The 14,565-nt window shown below is 25.4% G+C and overlaps 1 long non-coding RNA gene across 1 annotated transcript in view; it reads right to left on the bottom strand.

Moving 5' to 3' along the window:
* Window positions 1–14,249, bottom strand: part of LOC129606110 (uncharacterized) — a 117,998-nt gene extending 103,749 nt beyond the window's left edge. Inside the window, exon 1 of the long non-coding RNA XR_008696747.1 lies at window positions 14,081–14,249. This is a non-coding gene — a long non-coding RNA (uncharacterized LOC129606110). The remainder of the gene's footprint in view (window positions 1–14,080) is intronic.
* Between the last annotated feature and the right edge of the window lie 316 nt (window positions 14,250–14,565).

Raw genomic sequence — 14,565 nt, 5'->3', positions numbered from 1 at the left:
GAGGGCATCACATTCCTCCAGGTGGTGTATTGAAGTCTTCCATCCTCTCCAATAGTCTCCACTTTCCAGGTCCAGCCTACTGAAATGCCCGCTAAGTCTACAGTTATCCGACAAGATATCGTTGAGGATTCTCACTTGATTTTTGCTCAACTCTATAATCATCTTAAAACTCTTCAGAAGTTCATTGGTCTGCCACAGCCCTGAAGGATTTCTCTAGCTGAGCGCTCTTTTCTGATTCCTTTCTAAGTTCCCAACGAAATATAGAATTTATAATAACAATAGTTTTTGTTATTACAATATTGTATTTATTTACAAAACATTAATGCTTTCTTAAAATTAAAATAATAATTTAATAGAAAAAATTATCTATTTTTTAACTATTTAATTGGCAAACAAGAATTTTTCACAACACTCACTTTAACAACAATCAAATATATGATTTTAACGATAATTGCTATAACTCTATTAGACTGTATTTTGCGGGGTTTTTCGAAAAATAAAAATTACAAGTATGAATAAGCCAACAACAATCAATATATATAACAGTCAATATATTTCGTATAACAGTCTGCTGTATAGATCTGATCGTGAGTGACATTTATATGATGTAATGCTTCACATAATAATTGTAATGAGCTATAAAAGTAGTAAAAAATGAATTGTTTTTTTTTTTTAAAAACATCCAGGCTTTGAGATTTTTTAAAGACCAATATAATTACTAACAGAAAATTGTACAATGAGAAAACGTATGCAATAAATTAACAGTTGCATATTTACTTTCAACAATTTTATCATCTAATTTCACGCTATCCAAAATTATATAGGGTACCAAGTTAAAGAAACTCGAGTAACAACACTTTTAACGGGTGAAAAATGTTATTATAACCAAATGATTAGCTACTTATGTAATCTTAGTTTTACTTTTACAATAAAGTTTAAAACTTACGTAAAAAATTAATCATAAAAATTAATTTTTTCATTTGTAATTATAAAATTAAATAATAAGTACAATTTTTTTTTTTCTATATTTTTTCCAATAATAATTTTAGTCGCATAATTTTTAACTTTTCTCACCATTTCTTATATAAAATACTTTTTTACTCCTTTTACTCCTTTTTAGCACTTTTCCAAAAATTTTTTTTGAAAAAAGTGCTTATTAGTTTCACTCTGTCCGTCCGTCCGTCCGTCCGTCCGTCCGTCCGTCCGTCCGTCCGTCCGTCCGTCCGTCCGTCCGTGGACACTTTTTTTGTTTACAAAACTTCTACACCTTTCAAGATAGAAAGCTGAAATTTAATACGTACATAGATCTTCACTAGAAACTTATTTCCGTAGAACAAAATTTTTACCTACCTCCCCCCCTCTAGAAGTTATACCCCCCCAAAACCCTAGAAATGGCCTTTTTTAAATATTTGTTGCAATGAAACCATAAGCATTTTTGAAATTTTGCAAACGCAGAAAGGCAGTGGCTTGCTTCCCCTTGCGCGGTATACTATAGTTCAACTTAAGAAAAACAAAATGGCCGCTCAAATCTACCGTTATTCAAAGTCCTTTTTTTCCAAATTTTTGATGTCGTTTTTCTTCTAGACCCAAGACTGTAGAAGCTTGAAATTTTAGGAGCTTTTAGATATTAACAAATAGTTCATTTTGTTAGAAGAAAATTTTTTTCCATCTCCACCCCCTCTCAAGTTATCACCTCTTGAAATTCGTAAAATTTGAATTTTTGACACCTTATATTTCCGAAACCGCAAGCTTTTCCAAATTTTTATAAACGCAAAAAGCTAATGGTAAATTCCATGAAATTAAAAAATATAATTATTTTTCTTAACTAACACAATTAACCCTTAAAATCGGGCATTATGTTAACCCCTCTTTCAAGTAATTTTTGCTTTATTTGAAATACTGCATGAATGCATCATCCTAAATATATGCAATCCTAGAAATAGTTTCGTATATGAATGAAAATAATTTTAATAGTGTGATAGGTATACATAGACTGTATTTAAAAGCAGAATTTTCACTTGTTGAAGGGAAAAGTGCTACAATACAAACCATTGGTTTGACCCAACTTTATTTACTTTTCATATTAATTCTGATTTAAGAAAACATAACTAGGAAAAAAGGAAAACAAATTGTAACAAACACCGGAAAAGTTTTCTGTTTTATGATTTTTTTTTCTTTTTCCTATACTTTTTATTATTTTCTCATTTATTTTTCAATATAAATTTTTATTTTCATTTGCCAAACGGACTACCAAGAAAAAATAAAAGAAAATTTTTTTAATGTTTTACAATTTTTGTTTTTTTTTTTTTTAGAAGAAAATCGAGTAATAAGAATAAATAAATAAATAAATGAGAAAAATATGTGAGTTTGTATATGAGAAAAACGAAAATGTAAAGGAAAAGTTTTAGTTAAGGAGAGAAGGAAACAAAAAAATTCTTTTAAAAGTACAGTAAAGTTGTATAGGTTTCCAATAACAATAAAATTAAAAATTATAAATTAAAATGAGAATAGAAAAAATTTTTTTTACAATTGTTAATGACTTCTTTAGAGTTTCAATTTAAATTTATTTTAAAATACACTTAGAGCTAAGATCTAACGGAGAAAATGATTATTATACGAAGACATGAGAGAGCAATTGCATTCAATTTCACATATACATGCACGCATATTAACATTTTAGATAAACAATGATGATAATGAAAAACATATTTATTTGTATTATATAAAATGTCATAATGTATACGGCTATATACAATATTATTCTTTCATGCCACTTCCTATAATTGCTTGTCTAAGAGACTAAAAATTATAATAGTAGTGTGATAGAATATATTCTTTAATTCATTCATCTGTTAATTAGCCTACTAAATTCACATTTTGATTACACTGCACAGAGCAGATAAGAATGTGGAAAAATGCAGAAAGCCAATACAGAGCGAAAGAAAATCATCATTCTTTGACAATTTTAAAATGAGTCGTTCACGTTACACAGGAATGCTAATCTCTAATTTACAAATATTTGCTACGGAAATTATTTTATATTTAATTCAAATTTAGCAATACATTCAAATGCCTCTTATATATATTCGTTATGATTATCCCTTGCAGTATCTTATTATTCAATAATATTATTGTGAACTTTTTATAATGAACATCATGTAATAAAAGAAAATACATATATAAAACTACTGCAATTTTACAAGCATAAAGTAGAATGAAAACTATATAAAATTAACTATAAATAAATTAAAGAATCCTTAAACAAATAATATCCAATTTTGTTTCCATAATAATATTTCAATGTTTCTAAAATAAGTTGTGAAAATTAATATCAGAAACCAATAAAATTAAAAATACAATACATAATTTGAAATTTATAATTTTCGTATAACTTTACTATTTTCACACAAAATAAATAAGTAAATAAGTAAAACTATAAAAAATGAAAACCTAAAATTAATAATTGAAAAAAGGAGCATATTTTAAATAGCACCTTTTATAGATGTTGAAAGTAAAAATGATGTATTAGATTTTTTTCATTCGTATAAAGGTCTTCTTTATAGAGTGATTACACTGAAAAAAATTAATATTACTTTCCAGCACTTTCCAAAAAAATTTTTGAAAAAAAATGCTTATTAGTTGCACTCTGTCCGTTTGTGTGTCTGTCTGTTCGTCAGTGGGCGAACATGTTTACAAAACTTTTATTGTTCTTTGTCAACAAAATTTTTTTGAAAATATGCGAAACACAATGAAACTAACAATCATTTTATGAAACTAGTATGGGTATTCCTGAATAAATCACAGGATACATAACTTTCTGTGAATAAATGCATCCCTTCTTATGCATAAGTATTAAATTGCCAAATCCTATTAATTATCCACAAAAATAAGCATTTTTTTTTGAAAAAAATTCAACCGCTACTATGAACTGGTTACAATTGAGCTTCAATTAATAACGATGATTATACAAAAATAATTTATTAATTGTAAACAAAAAAATTGAATTTCTTTTATTCGAAATTTTACTCCAACATTTTTTATATATTATCCAAGAAAGTCTTTAAAACAATAATTAAACACTTGTTTACGTCATTCATTACTTTTACTCGAAACACTTAAAAGTTTTAATATATTACAACGCTATACAAATTTTTCACTTTTAATCCAATAGAGACTTGCTACTCGTACTTTACAAATAGTTTTTATATACGTTAATCAAACAGTTTTACGTAATAATTATCCACTTTATGATAAAATAACAAAATTTTTTTCTAACTACCGGACTTAAAACAACTTTTAACTTTTTAATCAACCTCTCAGTACATATACATATAAAAAACAAAGTACTACCCATTGTGAACTATAAAACGCACTGAAAAAATCTTCTATATCCTTTGAAAAAAAAGAAGTGAATTAAAAGAAAAAATAATTTAATTTTAATTAAATTAATTTTTTTTCTACAAAAAAAATTTTCAAAGCATAAAGCACAAATTTATAACCTTCAGGATGTGCAAAAAATTTTTCATCCTCACCACCTTGAAAATTTTCTTAATGTTGTTACAGAGCAAATGTTAAAAAAGTTAAAAAAATAACAAATGTCAAACAGTTTGCTGCAAGGAAGGTGCGAACAATAAATTTACACAATTTTTAAATTTTTTGCTCAAAAATTCGAGCTGAGCTCCGACTTTCACGAAACGCGAACTAAGAATACAATATTAACCCACATAAAAGTTACTCCTTCCAGCTTCTTATGTTACTCACTTTATTCAGTAACTCCTTTAAACAATGAATTTTTTCAGATTCCTCAACGATGTTTCCTAAAATTATGAACAACAAAATTAGAATGCACGCACTTTTTAAGCCACTCAAAATGTACTTCATTTAAAAACTAGTGTTTCATTAAACATATTATAAGGTAGACGCTATTAAAAAGAAAGAGTGAAAAATTCTCTTTGTTATTTTTTACACATTTTTTTTTCCCAACTTGCAAAATTTAATTTAATATTTAACACAAACACAAGAGGGACGTATAGTAGAAAATTAAAAAAATCTTTGCCAAAAAAAAAAGAAAATTCAAAAGTACACATAAAGTTAAGGAAATTTTCTCATTAAATCTTGAATTCCTCTTTCTCTTGTTCCCTTTTGGCTACTTTTAGTTTTAACATTTTTCTCCGTTTTTTTTTTTTTTAATAATAGCATAATTTCAAAAGAGTAATTCGTCTTACATACACAGAAAAAAAAAATATAACAAGAGAAAATTTGGTACCTATGTTAAACGTTTTCGTTTAGTTCCTTCATCTTTTTGTTGGCATTAGTATATTACCGTCAAGCTATTGAAACTTTTCTCTTTTTTCTATTTTTTGGCCTTTTCTAACTAAGTTTTAATTTATGTGCCCAAAGATGACATTAGAAGACAAAAGAAAATTAAGTACTTAAGTGCATAATTATTTCCTTTTTTTTTGGTTTTTGTTTTAATATTTAAAGAGAGGGTCTTTGATGGGTTATTTTTGCTTTTGCCAAATAAAAAATGGAAAAGAAACAATTAGGAAGCATAGAAAATTCACGATTTTGTTCAAAGGAAATTTTGATTCCATACAAAATTAGGGAATAATGTAAAATTTTAATTATTATGTAACAAGCTAACAGAAATATTGAGAAAATTTGTAAACTCTGATTTTAATTATAGAGAATTTGGAGCTTCCTGAACAGTTTCGTAAATAGTAAAAATTTGATGACTTGATTTTCTGATTTATTTTAAACACAATTTTTATTTGCATATAGTTTAAAAATATTTGGCATTGAAATTTCAAGCTATCTTGTGTATTTATTGTATGTAGAATGTATGATTCATCAATTTTACTCAATACTACATTTTAATAGTAAATACACAATCTATTTTGAGCATATTTTAAAATTATATTTACCGCAAATTACATACTTAAATTTCTAAGATTATGAGAGAACTGATTTATTCAGTTCAGAGCCTTTTAACAATATTTATTCATTAAAAATTCAATTCCGTGTTTTAAATATCTCAAACAAATAATATTATTAAAACATTTTAGTAAGGAGACCAAGTGGGATAACATAATTATAAAACATTATGCAAAAACACTTAAAAAATAATATAATTTTTAAGAAAAATTTAATTATTAACAGAACAACATGAAAAAAAACAAAAACTATAAAATAATAATAAATTTTTTAATAATTTAAACAATAACAAACGTATAAAAAAAAATTCTCTAAAAATATACAAATATTTATGCAATTTAATAGTACTCTAAGGAACAATACAGTTAACCTCAAATTTCTTTAATGTCCACATTCATACATAAAAATCTCATAACTATTTCAAAAATACATACAATAAAATGCAAAATGAATGAAAATAAGAAGAAAAAGGAAATGAATAGAAAAAAAACTAACAGTAAAAACGAAGAAAAGGAAACGGGGAAAAAAAGAGAAAAAGTAAATATAATAACAATTTCCGGAAATAGAGAAATTAAAACTGCATTAACCGATAACCCGCCCACCTTCCTTTTTTAACCTATACTAACAAAATTTTCTTTTAAAGAAATGAATTGTTCCGCTCAACAAACTGTTAGCATAAGTAAAATAAAAATGAAATAAAAAATTATAACATAAAAGCAAAAAATAAGGCAAAAGTTCAAATAAAAAAAAAAAAGAACCTTCAAAGAGAGAGGCAGCCAACACACAATGTCATATATGAAATCGTAATTTTAATTTAGAACTTTTCTTTTTTCTCATTCATTCATTCTCAGTTCCTGAACTTTAACTTGAAGGAAGCAAAGTTTTTAAAAACACTTATATAGCTTTTATTAGATTGCCAACTATTCTCACAATTCTCATTGAAATTTATTTTTTTACTTTCATTCTGATTTGGAACGGTATATATTTGAAAAACAGACTGGTCTTGTGTACGCTTGCAGATATACTTGTATGGGTCGGTACTGAATCAGGTTCTTGATTATACTTTTCTTTTCAGAGAATAACAGTCGGCAATGTTCAAGATGTGTAACTGAAATATAATTGAAATGGATGAAAATGTGACGTACCGGTTAATAAAAGTAAATTTTTATTGTTTTGTTTTAAACAAATATAAAGCATGTCATTTGGTAATTTTAGGTGTTGAAAATTATAAGTTCTACACATTGTGTACACAATTTTAACTGGAAACGAACAATTTTAATACATAAAAAATGAAAGAATATTGTTTTAACGATGAGCGTATTCAAAATCATATTTGTTCTCAAAACCAGTTAATTCTTTTAGATTATCGGTATTTAACAAAAAAACTTCCCCTTTTAAACTTGAAACTAAGTTATGTGAATATTGTTCATCAGAAATTACCAATCTAAAGTGCAAATAAAACAAATTTAAAGGAATAATCAATTCAATTCAATACGACATTTAGTGTAAAGACTATTTGCTTGTCAAAAAAGTCTAAATATATAATAAAACAGTATAAGTAAACAGGGCCTCCAAGTCCCGATTTTATTTTAAAATACAATGATGGATCCAGACGAACGTACAAGGGACATAACAGCGAACATATTTCTTTTCCATAAAACTCCTCTCGAATAATGAGTGATAAACAAATTCGATGAATTTATTTTAAGTAAAGCTCATAAAATCGCCTGCAAATGATTTAGGGCGAAAATTTGGAAATGTCTAGTTTGCATTGCAATCAAATGTACAATCTTCAATTAATTAATTATATAAATCCAATTTTTTTTTTATTTTCTCCAAAATCTAGTTTCTTGTAGTTAACAATTCCTTTGCATTTTACTGATGCAGAGGAATTGCTACACACTACGGCACTTAATCTTCAGTTTTTTTTTGTAATGTTCAAATAATTTAAACAACATTCGCTATTTTACCAAAAAATTGATTGTTATTCCATCTCTATTACTAATTCTAATGAATAATTTGGGTATGGCAAGCCCAACCCATGCATGTGTAATTTAAAAAAGAAAAATCAAACAAAAAGTTCATGACAATTCCATTTCAAACTTGACATGAAAATTTTTTATTATTTTTTTCTTTTTCTTCTATTTTGTTTTTTTTTTGAAATTTAAATAGGCAAAGAAATTAAAAATAAGCCCCTTTCTTTTCTTTTACCCTTCCATACATTTCGGTTCTTATACATGACTTCCTTCATTCATTCTTCTTTGTTTTGTTTTTTCATTTACTTATTTTGTTTCCTTTTCTATTTAACAATGCAAGCCACATTAAGTGATTATCCCCATCATTAAACGGAACTCTTTCCAATTTTTTTTGATTTTTCTGTTTCTTTACTTGTACAACAGTGTTAAATTATGCAATCATCAAGTACATGTCAAAGACAGAATTAAAAAAACAAAAAAAAATCAAGTGTACACTGAGAGCTCTATGTACATTTAGTACATTTGGTACATGTACCGTGGTTCAGTACCTCATATATATTCCATAAATAAAATATTTCAAAAAGGAAACAAAGAACGAAGAAGAAAAAATACGCAAAACAAAAGAAAAAAAAAATAACTTCTCAACAGTGTTATTTCAACCACATACTAAAGGACTCTTCTTTCTCATATAATATATACTCGTACATGTTACGAAAATCCTTATTCTTTTAAAATGTACTGTATCGCATATGCATACACACAATCATTATATATAAATTTTATATAATAAACAATATATATACAAATTCACAATGATAAAGAAACAGAAATTGTATATTTCAATGGTAATTTTATGGGTAAACAAAGAATATAATAATGACTTTTAATTATGATCCTTTAAATTCTTTAAATATGAATCTGACTGCCATAACCACTGCACCAATATCTGACCATTGGTGCAGTGGTTATGGCACCGGTCCTTTAACCGAAGGGTCTCGGGTTCAAACCCCGGTCAGATCACTATAAAAATTATATTCAATATTATTATAACTTAATATACAATACTAATAAAAATATTATACAAGTAATTTTCAAATATTCCTAATATTCGATATTAAAAAAAAAAAAAAAAATAAGAAAAATAAATAGTAAATATTAATAACCTCAAATAATTAATATATAAATAAAAACTACGGCAGGCTAGTCACCTACCTAGTTAAACCCTATGACGCTATGAAACTAGTGCATGAGAAATCATGCACTAGCCCTATGCTCCTTCTAGGAGTGAATAAAGGAAAAAAAAAAAAAAAAAAAAAATTCTTTAAATATACATAAGTATGTGTGTTAGCATAAAAATATAGTATGTATTTGAATAAGGTTATATGTAATAATTATTATTATACTTCAATCTTATAATGTTGCTGTTTTCAATTGTTTTTTCGATTTTTATTATTTTTATGTTGTTGTTTTTTATGTTCTTATAAGATAACTTTCTCTTTTAATTGCACAGCCTCCTGAATTGATTTGATAGGTTTAGATAGTTGCCAATAATATTCAATTAGAATTGCTGCTGATTGCGAAGCAATTATTACAGAGGTTTACGTTTACTCCTAACATACCGCAATTCAAGAACATAACTTGATTCATAATCATTATTATTAATATTCAACAAGATCATATTCCTGCTGAAATTGCTTATATGAAAGCATATATGGCAAAAATTTCAACAAACTATAACAAGCTCTTTTAGCTAGCTCTTTTGTTTTGCTAACATTTTCATTGTTAGGTTTTTGTTAAAAAACACGAAAGGTATGAGCTCAAATCTTCAATTACAAGATTTCTAATAAAAGCATTTTGTATTACTTTCTAGAAATTTTATATTTATCATACTTATTCAATAAGTTGCATAAGAGTTTCCGTTCTAACATCGACCATAAAGTCTCTTAATTGGAAGCGTTGTTGAGAATAAGTATCGTTTATTTCGACTATAGTAATTCAAATTATTTGTGGTTTTATTGCAGTTTTGTAGTTTTACAAAAGCTCACAAAACTACTTTTTATAAAAATATTCGTCTTACCACAATTCCTCAACTTTCTTTTGCTTAAAGTACTGTCATCTCAATGGTATCTCAATTCTGAGATACTTGTTTATAAAAATTATGTACTTTTAAAGTTTTGCTTATAGCGGCTACACGAACCATTTTTCAATTAATTTACAATACCCTTGGATTCGACGCTAATTCATTATTTGTATAAAACTCAGAGTATTATCGTTCGGTTTTTATTCATATACCCTAAGAAGATCACTCATTGGCATACATTAGTAAAGTGCCGGAATTGACATTTTTAACAATTAATTAATTAATTAGTAAAATTTTTTTCTTAAATTAAAAATATACAAATACGAATGATTAAAATTAACAATAAATTACAGTTTGATTTTCCAGTCCCTCTTGTATTCTAGAAAAAAATATTCACCCTCTGGCATCTCTCACTTAATAATAAATCCATTTCAAATAATACAACAGTAATATATGTATACATAACCATTTATATGTCAAGAACCACAATAATTTCCATAAGTATCATTATTTATGTTAGTTTTTCAACTCATGCATAAACATTAAATTAAATAAAGCAAAAATATTTATAAAGTAAAGTAAGCAAGGGCAAAGAAAATAATAAAAGATTTTTATATATACACAAATACACATACTTATAAATTTTTCTACTTAAGAACAATAAAAAAATAGCAAAAAAAAAAGAACAAAAACCAAAAAAAGGATAACTCAAGCTTAAAAATAAACGTCATATTGTCATCGTCATCATCTTTTTCATCATTGCACTTTCTAAGTGCATAATGCACCGTAATATGAGAGACCTAAAGACTATTCCGATTTTTTATACTTTTTTCTTCCTTCTTGCTTTTTCTTTTTCTTATCTTGCCTCTTCTATTGTACTATTTTAAGTACCTACTATACATACATACAATAAAATATTAAAAAGTGCATTTGACCAGCGGAAAATTTTTCGTAAATTATTAAAAATAAAATTTCATTAAAAATACACTTAAAAAACAGCATCATATTTTAAGATGAAAAATTTTAAAATGCTAAAAATTTATATATGTACAATATTATAAGAAAAGCTAAGAAGGATAACAATGCATTAAAAATTTTATACAATTTTCAAGATTTTAACACTTCATTTCTCCATAAGTATACATGTATTTAATTGTTATTCTCCTGGTTATTTTAAAAAAAAAAAATGTTGTTGAGGCGATAAGGACTTCTTGAAATAATTATAATGTGAATTTAAAATTAAGATTTCAGCTGCAAAACAAAAATAAAATGTAAATTGTAAAAGAAGAAAAACAAAGAAAATAAAAATATTTTTTTAAGGAGTCTTAAATTATGCATAAATATACGCTCTCTATATTTTCTCTTTAAATACGTATACGTATACCAATATACAATATTTTCCGAAAGGATTATACATGCATAATTTATAAAATTTCAATATTTTCAATATGCACATAGAGATAAAAATCAAAGAGGGATGACGAAAAAAATTTAAATATCATAGTGAAGGGTAAAAAAAAAAAAACAGCAACTTCCTTTTTTCTTTTTTTTTGTATTAATTTATGCGGAAAATGTCATGTGTAAAAATTCTTTGAAATCATTATAAGGAAAGAGCAATAAAGGATAAAAAAAAAATTAATTATTCGATTTCATATTACGATTTTTATAAATATATAGAGAATATTTGTTCGTGCATATTTCCACGTTATACAGCTAAGAATTAATATTCAAGCAAATGAAATATTAAAGAAAAAAAGATGCATTGCACATAAGCAAGAAAAAAAATGTATATGTATTTCAAAATATGAAAATAAATTATTCAAATTTGAAAATACTACGCCGGGAGTGGCTTTTGGATAATTATTTATTGCATAATGAGAAGAAATAACGCTAGAAATAACTAATTTTTAGCTATAGAAAAGAATTCGTTCTAAACTCTCTTAATAAAAATAAATAAGAGATATTAGTAGAAACTAGTTCCATGATACGTTAGTTAAACAAAAACAGATATAAAATAAAATAAGGGGACAGTTTAAGTTTGACTTTATTCAACCTAATAATGGGTAAGATGATAGATAGAGTCAAAGAAGTAAATATGCCGGGTATACAATGGGCGCATACAAAATAAAAATACTCTGTTACACACGTGAAGCTGTTATTGTGGTGGAGAATGAAAACGATGTACAAGGATTTCTATTTGTCTTTACTAACACAACATAGTCTTACAATATCCAGATTGCTAGCGGAAAAACAAAGTGTATGGCAGAGTCTAAGACACCACTGAATTGTAAACTAGTAGTCCATAGTAAACCGATTGAGCAAGTAATGTGCTGTAAATATCTTGGTATTAATTCTTTACATAACACAAAGATTTAAAGTTTAAAATCAAAAGTCGGGTAGACAAGGCATATAAAGGATAGCGTTAGTCTCTGAATGTTCAAGCGAACACATTTGGAAAAATAAACACTTATTAAAACGAATTTTTTAATACAATTGCAGTGAATTATAAAAATTTCATAAAATAGTTAAGAAATTTTTCGAATTCAAATAAATATTAGCAACAACTGCTTGTGCATATTATAAAAAGAATTTCTAAATTTAGATTTTAGTAAACTTTTGCATATTTTCTAAATAAACTTATGTGATTTTTATTAGCGAAACCTAAAAAATTAATCAAAACTATTTTTATTTCACATTATTTATAATTTCAATTTTATTCTCTCATTTTACTGAATTATTACAAAAATTGTTGAATTGTTGAAACTCTTTTATTCGTTCAGAATTAATTTAATTATTTTGCAAGAAATAAGTGCGGTAAAAATGAAACCAAATAAAATTTTTATAATAAAAAGTTGAAAATACCTGTGCATTTTCCGCAATTTAAATTCTCGAATGACTTTTATTTTTATATTAAATACAAGTTAGTTAAAAAAAACAAATTTATTATTCGTTTTTAGAATAGAAAAGAGATGAATTTTTCTAAAGCATTTAGTGCGTGGTTTAACTTTTGTATCAATGCACAAACAAAATTTAAAATTTTGCTAGCAAAAACTTCATTGTTGTTAAATTATAATTCAAGGAAATGTTAATGATTAATGAACGATGTGAATGAGAAAGAAATAGTTATAAGAATTTTCACAGATTTCTTGTTAGAGTATTATAAATACAAGAAATACAACCTGACAAATTCGAACCTATAGAAAGCAAGAGCATTTCGGGTTCTCTAAGGAGGCTAAGGGTATTATTAGCATATTCTGGAAAAATACGATGCATATTCTAGAAAAATGTGTAGATTTAATTCCCATAAGAGAGCGTATGGCCTTTCGTTAAAAGTTTTCTTTTTTGCAGTATTGCCAAACATTTCATTTAAATTTATAAAGTACATAAACAGCAAACGAATCTGTGCAAATGGACAAATGTGCCAAAACCAACAAAAAATTTTTAATTTCAGCAAATTTCTCTCACATACTTGAATTATAAATAGTCACTATTTTAATATCTAAGTTCTTCAATAAAATATTAATACATTTTTTTTTCGCCTGTGTTTATGCAAATTATTCAATTATATCTAATATGATAATTTTAATGAAAGTCGCTCCGACTGCTCCTCCCTACATTTTCGGATAGCTTAAAAAATTTAATCACAAATTAAGAAAACATGTACCACAAATTATTTCTAAGAAAATTAATTATTTTTTTTTGTACTTATTAATTTTGAAAAAAAAAACAAAAGAACCTTAAACAAAAATTATTCTAACAAATTTTAAATATGTTTTTTTTAATAAGAAATCATCTTATTTAATTGTTTTATTCAAAAGAACCGGAGGAATTTTATTAAGATTATAATGTGCGTATAATTAAAAATAAAATTATATTTAAAAGTTAATATGCCATTTTTTTTTTGTTCTATTCTTCAAAATTGTAACTTCCTTTTATCATTAAAAAGTCAACGCACAAACGTATATGTATATATTACGTATACGTATACATATTTACATTAAATACCTACATTTTAAATTTATGAAGAAAATTCATTTATTATCCTTGTTAAAAATAAAAATTTTATATATTTTTTTTTTCTTATACTTACTTTTTCATTTATTTCTTTAAAATTTATTTTTTTTTTAATTTTTGGTATTTTTCCATTTGAAAAAAAAACTTCCTCTCCACAATTACTTAAAAAAATTGTAAAAGAAAAGTAAACTGAACAACGTAAAGACAAACTACAGAACGTCAATTATGATTGATGCTCTTGCTCAGCTTCTGTAAATAAAAAAAAAAAATTGTTTTTTTTTTAATATTTTTTTCCGCTAATAATTTTTTTTTTCATATTTTTATTAAAAATTTAAAAAAAAATAAAGCATAAATATATTATATGGGAACGAAATGCAAAAACAGGAAAATTTTTTTTTTTTTGAAAGAAAAATAAAATTTTCCTGTGCGCATCAAAGAAAATTCAATTCAAATGGTTTGGTTTGGTTGAAAATCCTATGGAAAGTGAAAATTTTATTAAATAAAAAATTAATTAAAAAAAAAAAAGACATTATTTTTTTATGATAAAAACAGTGTTTGTTC

This window comes from Condylostylus longicornis, unplaced genomic scaffold (genome assembly GCF_029603195.1).
Source record: "Condylostylus longicornis isolate FDR11 unplaced genomic scaffold, ASM2960319v2 ptg000017l, whole genome shotgun sequence".
NCBI lineage: Eukaryota > Metazoa > Arthropoda > Insecta > Diptera > Dolichopodidae > Condylostylus > Condylostylus longicornis.
The sequence above is the reverse complement of the archived record's forward strand: the minus strand, read 5'-3'. Positions and strand labels throughout refer to the sequence as shown.